Raw genomic sequence first — 6608 nt, forward strand, 5'->3', positions numbered from 1 at the left:
GCCAGTACCGTGCACCATGTATAATAGCTGATTTCCCGGGTAGGGAAAGGCGACACTTAACCACCTAGTGTGAGTCTAAGTGATCACCGTCTATTCTGGTTGAGGTCATGTTATACATTGGATAGTTCCCTTAGGATGTATACAGATATAGTACTCAACCGATTCATAATGATTAATTTATTTGATTCTCTGATTTGGGTCATAGTAGAGAGGACTTGCTCGTGGGGTTGACCCACCATTGTTGTTATTTCAGGATACGGTCAGTACCCGTTCCAAGGTTGAGGTTAGCAGTGTGGGACCACCATCCGAACTCATCTACTCTTACGATCCAGTTCAGGGTAGAAGTTTTATGTATTACTTCAGTTTCAGTTTTTATTTACTTTTGACATTGAACTCTCAGGGTTATATTTAGGAATCCTTGACATAGGATTTCCAAGTTGTAATGAAGTACTGTATTAAATAATGGATGGATGGATGTTGTATTATTTAGTGTTCCTTTCCTGTCTAAATTCTTTTATTATCATTATTTTGTATTCCATGCTTGTATATTGCCAATTGTTTTTGATATCGCTCGTTTTTCGTGTATAAGCCTGATCAACTTATGCGTGGAAAATGTTGGGGGTGTCACATGTACATTCCACTAATTTTGGCCATATACATATTCACCAAGCATTTCCTCCACAAGATCAAGAACCTCCCACCAAGCCCTTTCCCAACCCTACCCATTTTAGGCCACCTCCACCTCTTCAAGAAGCCCCTCCACCGTACTTTGTCCGATATATCGGCCCATTACGGCCTAATCCTCCTCCTCCAGTTCGGCTCACGTCCGGTCCTCCTCATATCCTCTCCGTCAGCCGCCGAGGAATGCCTAACCAAAAACGACGTCGTCTTCGCCAACCGCCCTAGGTTCCTTGCCGGAAAAATCCTCAGCTACAACTACAGCAACCTCTCATGGGCCCCTTATGGTGACCACTAGCGTAACCTCCGTCGAATCGCCTCCATAGAACTCCTTTCATCCCACCATCTCCAAATGATCGCCGGCGTACGCTCCGATGAGGTCCGGTTGATGACCCGTAAACTCTTCCGGGATTATGCAGACCAGATGGTGGACATGAAAACGGTATTTTTCGAGTTGATGCTTAATGTCATGATGAGGATGATAGCCGGGAAGAGGTACTACAGCGAGAAGGAGGCGGAGGTGAAGGAAACGAGGCGGTTCCTGGGGATGGTGGTGGAGACGTTCCGGATGGGCGGCGCAACCAACATCGGAGACTTTTTGCCGGTGTTGAGGTGGGTGGGAGTGAATGGTTTGGAGAAAAGGTTGATTGTGTTGCAGAAGAAGAGAGATGGGTTCATACAGGAATTAATAGAGGAGCATCGAAGAAGAATGAGGAGTGAGAGTTCGGAATCTAGAGAGAGAAAGAAGACGATGATTGAAGTGTTGCTTTCACTGCAAAAAACTGAACCAGAGTATTACACAGATGAGATCATAAGAGGCATGATGCTGGTATGAATCGATCTCTATGTACAATTTTATTTTTTGAAGAAAAAAGTTTTTATTACTTCCATATGCTTTAAGTAACATATCATTAAAAAAAAAAAAAAAAAAAATTTGAAGAAAAAAGTTTTTATAAGGTTTTTATTACTTCAATATGCTTTAAGTAACAAATCATAAAATCTTCAACGCAAATAAACTTGATTTAGATTCTTTCTTTTTTGAAAGGACAAATTTTAAAAATCTCTCTGTTTAAAAAATTCTCTTTTGAAAAATTCAAAGAAAATGAGGAGCGGTAAAAACACGACACGAGTTAAAAGGGTTTGAGTTTGACATAAATGAGTTTGGGTCATAAAAATGTCGACACGATTAATCCGTTTACTTAACCGTATTGGGTTGGGTTAGGGTTGAGGGTTCAACCTGTGTAACACATTTATGACCCATTTAACTCAACATGTTATAATCGTAAATATGACATATGTAATATGTTACTTGTTTAAACCCAATTACTATGGATCGTTAAGTCATTTCAATAAACCTTGTCTATGTCTTGAGATTTTTCTTTTTATTTTGAATATTTGAATTAATTATGACAAATTTTTTCTATTATTTAGTATTTGATTAAATATTAAATTTCTCGTATTGATAAACAGGTCATTTGGTTTAACACGTTTACCTGTTTAATAAACGGGTTGGATTAGTGTTGAGAATTTTGACACGATTATTAAATGGATTTGAGTTTAGGTTTACCTATTTAGTATAATACCCTTACATTGATACGACACGAACACGACCCACGAACACGAATTACCGCCCCTAAAGAAAATATATAATAAAAAAAATTATTTTTATTGAAAATTTTATATTTTGGGTAAAAAAAGATAAGTGTTCAAAATATATAATAAACTAATGTGGTTCAATAGATCTAAAATAAGTGTTTAAAATAATAATTAAGATTTAAAACACATATTCAAAAACAAAAATTGAGTAATGTTCAATTTAATTTTAACACTTATTCTAATTTTATTAGATCACGTTAACAGATTGGATGAGGATGAGGACCAAAAATTGTTCTATTTCATTTGTCATATACTTATATTTTATTTGACGTGTACTGTATATTTTATTTGGCTGCTATGAAAATGAGTAATTGTCTCCCTTTGTTACGTCAAGCATGACGAATATGGATCCTAATCCTTTTCCATTACAAAGTCAAAAACGACTTTCAAATATGTATATGTGAAAGAAGGGGGGACTTGTGACTAGATTTTACCAACCGTTACATATATTTTCCTCTTCCCTATCCAATGTTAGGAACTTACCTAGATAATCTCCGACTTTCATTCTGGGTGGTTTGTAATTTTCAAGATCATTTATCACATAAAATAGGGAGAAGAGTGTTTGACTGTTTGTACATCTATAAATATATAATTATTTTATTTAATACATTAATATTTTTATTGACTTTTTTTAAAATATATATATAAGACTATTTAAAAATAATAGTCTTTTTTATCATTTCTTTTATATTAAGTAAATTAAAATATGAAGTAGTAAAATCTATTATTAAATATTACAATTGTGTGGACTAGGCTATATATGTTTGTTAGAATAATTGGGCCTACTTAATCTTCACATCATAACAACAGTTTTTTAATAGGGTCATTTTCGTTAGACAACATACTAGATTCATCTTGGTTGTAAAATCTCATTTTCTAATTCTATTAAAATATTATTTTTTTAGAAAAAAAAAATTGTCCATTTTTCGTTGTTAACTCATTCTTTTCTTTTTTGTTCTTGTATAATCTTTTATCGCTGAATCATTCAATATATAAAAATTGTAGAAGAGAAAGTTCCGGTCCATATGATTTACTGATTATTTCTACTTTTCAAAATGAGAGGTCGAAGTAATAAAAAAATATATATAGATTTTTAAGCATCTAATTAATTCAAATTTTTTATTAATTTTTTTTTATTTAAAGAAAACAACTAAAGGTGGACACTTAAGAAAGTAATGTTTAGTAATTCAACTTAGGGTGCGTTTAGTAATATTTTTGTTTTATGTTTTTGCAGTCTTAAGAAGGTAGAAACATAATTTTACTTTCTCGAGTGAAAATAGAAAACAGAAATGATGTTTATTAACACTTGTTGTTGCCACAAATTTGAAAATATAAAACAATAACTGTGTTTTGTAATACAACATATTTGTTACAAAATGTACATAATATTATTTAAATTTTTTTATTTTTTTCATTTCTATTTTATTTTTTTCATGGCAAGATTTTTAGGAGTTAGTGATTAGAGGGAGGGTGAGGGTGAGGGGGAGGACAGATGACTTGAACACGAACTCTCGGAGATAGGGAGCAACCCAACCACTCAGGTACGACACTTGCTTCCATTAATATCAAAAAGCCATAAATCTAGAAAATCTAATTTAAAATTATAAATCTTTAAAATACCCAACACTTCATATGTACAAAATTAAATTTATCAAGACAAAAACATTCCCACTAATTATGTATATAAATACATGTATATGCATGATGTATACATTTATTATGTGATATATAATATATTTAGTATATGATAATTTATTATGAATAAAAAATATTAAATAATATATCTTATATGTAATAAAATATATATTGTGTTATAATATTGTAAATTATTTATAATTTAATATTTACATATAATATAATATAGATATGATATATAATAATATAAAATGTCTACCACTTAATAATTTAATAACATTATATTCTATTTCAAAAATTATTTTGTCACAAAAAATAATTTACATTATTATTTAATATATTATATATTAAAAAAAATTTATCAAATAAAAAATAATATACAATATTTAATATATTATATATTAAAAATATATATTTTTATTAACATTTAATATGCAACTTAGTATATAACATAAATAATATGAATTTTATTTAAAATGAATAGTGCTTGTGTAGTAACATTAGTGAAGCCGTTTCCACGCTACAGTGCCGAAAATATAAGATACATCATTTTGATGTTTCCTCTTTTCTTCACAAAAATTAAAAATGTTTTCTGTTATAGAAAAACAAAAACATTTTATTGAACGCAATTTTTATTTTCGTTTTATCTTTTTAGAGATTGACAATAAAAAGTAAGATATGTTTTTCGTTACTAAACTCAGCTTTATTATGTTGATTTCAATTTTATGTACGTAGTTACTATTAAGTGCTGGAACTGATACATCATCTGGGACCATGGAATGGGCACTTTCACTTTTATTAAACAACCCAGAAGCTCTAAGGAAGGCACAAACTGAAATTGATAATCAGGTTGGACAACACCGTCTGATTGATGAATCAGACTTGTCTAAGCTTCCCTATCTCCACTGCATCATCAATGAGACACTGCGGATGTATCCAGCAGGCGCAATGCTTGTACCTCATGAGTCATCAGAAGAGTGTATGGTAGGCGGTTTCTGAATCCCACGTGGCACGATGCTATTGGTTAATTTGTGGGCCATACAACATGATCCCAAGCTTTGGGTGGAGCCCAAAAAGTTCAAGCCGGAGAGGTTTCAAGACTTGGAAGGTAGTAGGGATGGGTTCAAGTTGTTTCCCTTTGGCACAGGAAGGACGGGGTGTCCTGGGGAGGGCTTAGCCATGCGCATGGTTGGGTTGGCGTTGGGGTCACTGGTTCAGTGCTTTGAGTGGGAAAGGGTTAGCCAAGAGATGGTTGACATGACCGAAGGGACCGGACTCACTTTGCCCAAGGCTCAACCCTTGTTGGCTAAGTGTCGACCACGTCCGATTATGATAAATCTTCTTTCTCAGATTTGATTAGATCAACCAATTTAATCCATCTATATGTATTAGATTAAGAATAAGTTTCTCAATTGTTATACAGAAAGGCTCAATATAATTTGAGGTCTAGGCGACCTTTTAATATATAATATACTAAAATTAAATAATAATTAATAATGTTTATTTGTTCCTAAGGACAAAACGACATTGATAGAGATTCGAAAAATAAATTCTTAAGATCTCGCTTTCGAACCAAGATTATTATTCTTAGTTTTTTGAGAAGCAAATTAATTTACTAATTAGATTCTTGTAATCAAGATTTCTTTTTTGTGGAAATAAAATATGATTTTTGATTAAAATCTTCATTCTTTTATTTGTTTCAATTTCTTCTCCTTCTTCCTTTATTGTATTTGTTTTTGCTTTTTTTTATTTCATTTTCTTTTTATGTTCTTCATAAAGAACTTTCTTATCACACATTTGACTACCATTATGAATCAAGTCCATAATCTCTTTTTTCTTTCAGTACCATATAATCTTCTAATTCTTTTAAATGACTTAGCTGTTCTTGAATTTTCACCATTTTATTTATTTATTTATGTTTTGATTATAATCCAGAACTATTTTTAGATTGACTTAATTTTTCATATCTTAATTCATACTTTCTAGTAGGCAATAAATTCAATAGTATAAATAAAAATGATCTTTGGGCCTGTTTGGGGGAGCTTTCAATTTCTAAAATTTCCTTTACTGAATCGGCTTTGAAGAATGCATTTTGATGAAAAGAATTTAAAATAAAAAATTTATTTGGTGGATAAATTTTTTAAAACTCTTTTAACTTGATAATAATATCCTTAATTTGACAATAATATTCTTAATAAACTATGAATAATAGTAAAGAAAATGATAAAGGGGTCCAACTGTAAACCCTCAAAAAATGACCGAATCTTTCGTGGCAAAGCCACATCAGATTCTATAAAACCTCGTCGCCCACCGGAGAACCACATTGTTCGCCGGCCGTTACTGCCAAACTCATAACTAACCGGCTCCATCTGAGCCGCCGCAGCCCAGCCCGTCACCATCTCATAGCCGTCACCGCCGCTGCAACAAACAACATCCATCACAGTCGATAGCATCCGAGCACTGCCGCCGTCACCATCGATCTCATTTGCCTAGTCGAAGCCGATCTCTGCCATCACCGCCACTGCTCTAACTGCCGCCGCAGATCTCGACTTCTTGCCGCTGCCGAGTTGAGCAAACAACAGAGATAAGATCTCTGCCGTTGCGACTCCGTGTCGAAGCCGATCTCTGCCACCACCGAT

At 32.9% G+C, this 6608-nt stretch overlaps 1 pseudogene; it reads left to right on the plus strand.

Annotated features, from left to right (window-relative positions):
* Positions 1-628: 628 nt before the first annotated feature.
* On the plus strand, positions 629-5437 carry LOC132279675 (cytochrome P450 81Q32-like; annotated as a pseudogene).
* Positions 5438-6608: the final 1171 nt, after the last annotated feature.

The sequence above is a fragment of the Cornus florida genome, unplaced genomic scaffold (assembly GCF_030987335.1).
Source record: "Cornus florida cultivar Cherokee Brave unplaced genomic scaffold, ASM3098733v1 CherokeeBrave_3.0.0_Hap2_Chr10, whole genome shotgun sequence".
Classification (NCBI taxonomy): domain Eukaryota; kingdom Viridiplantae; phylum Streptophyta; class Magnoliopsida; order Cornales; family Cornaceae; genus Cornus; species Cornus florida.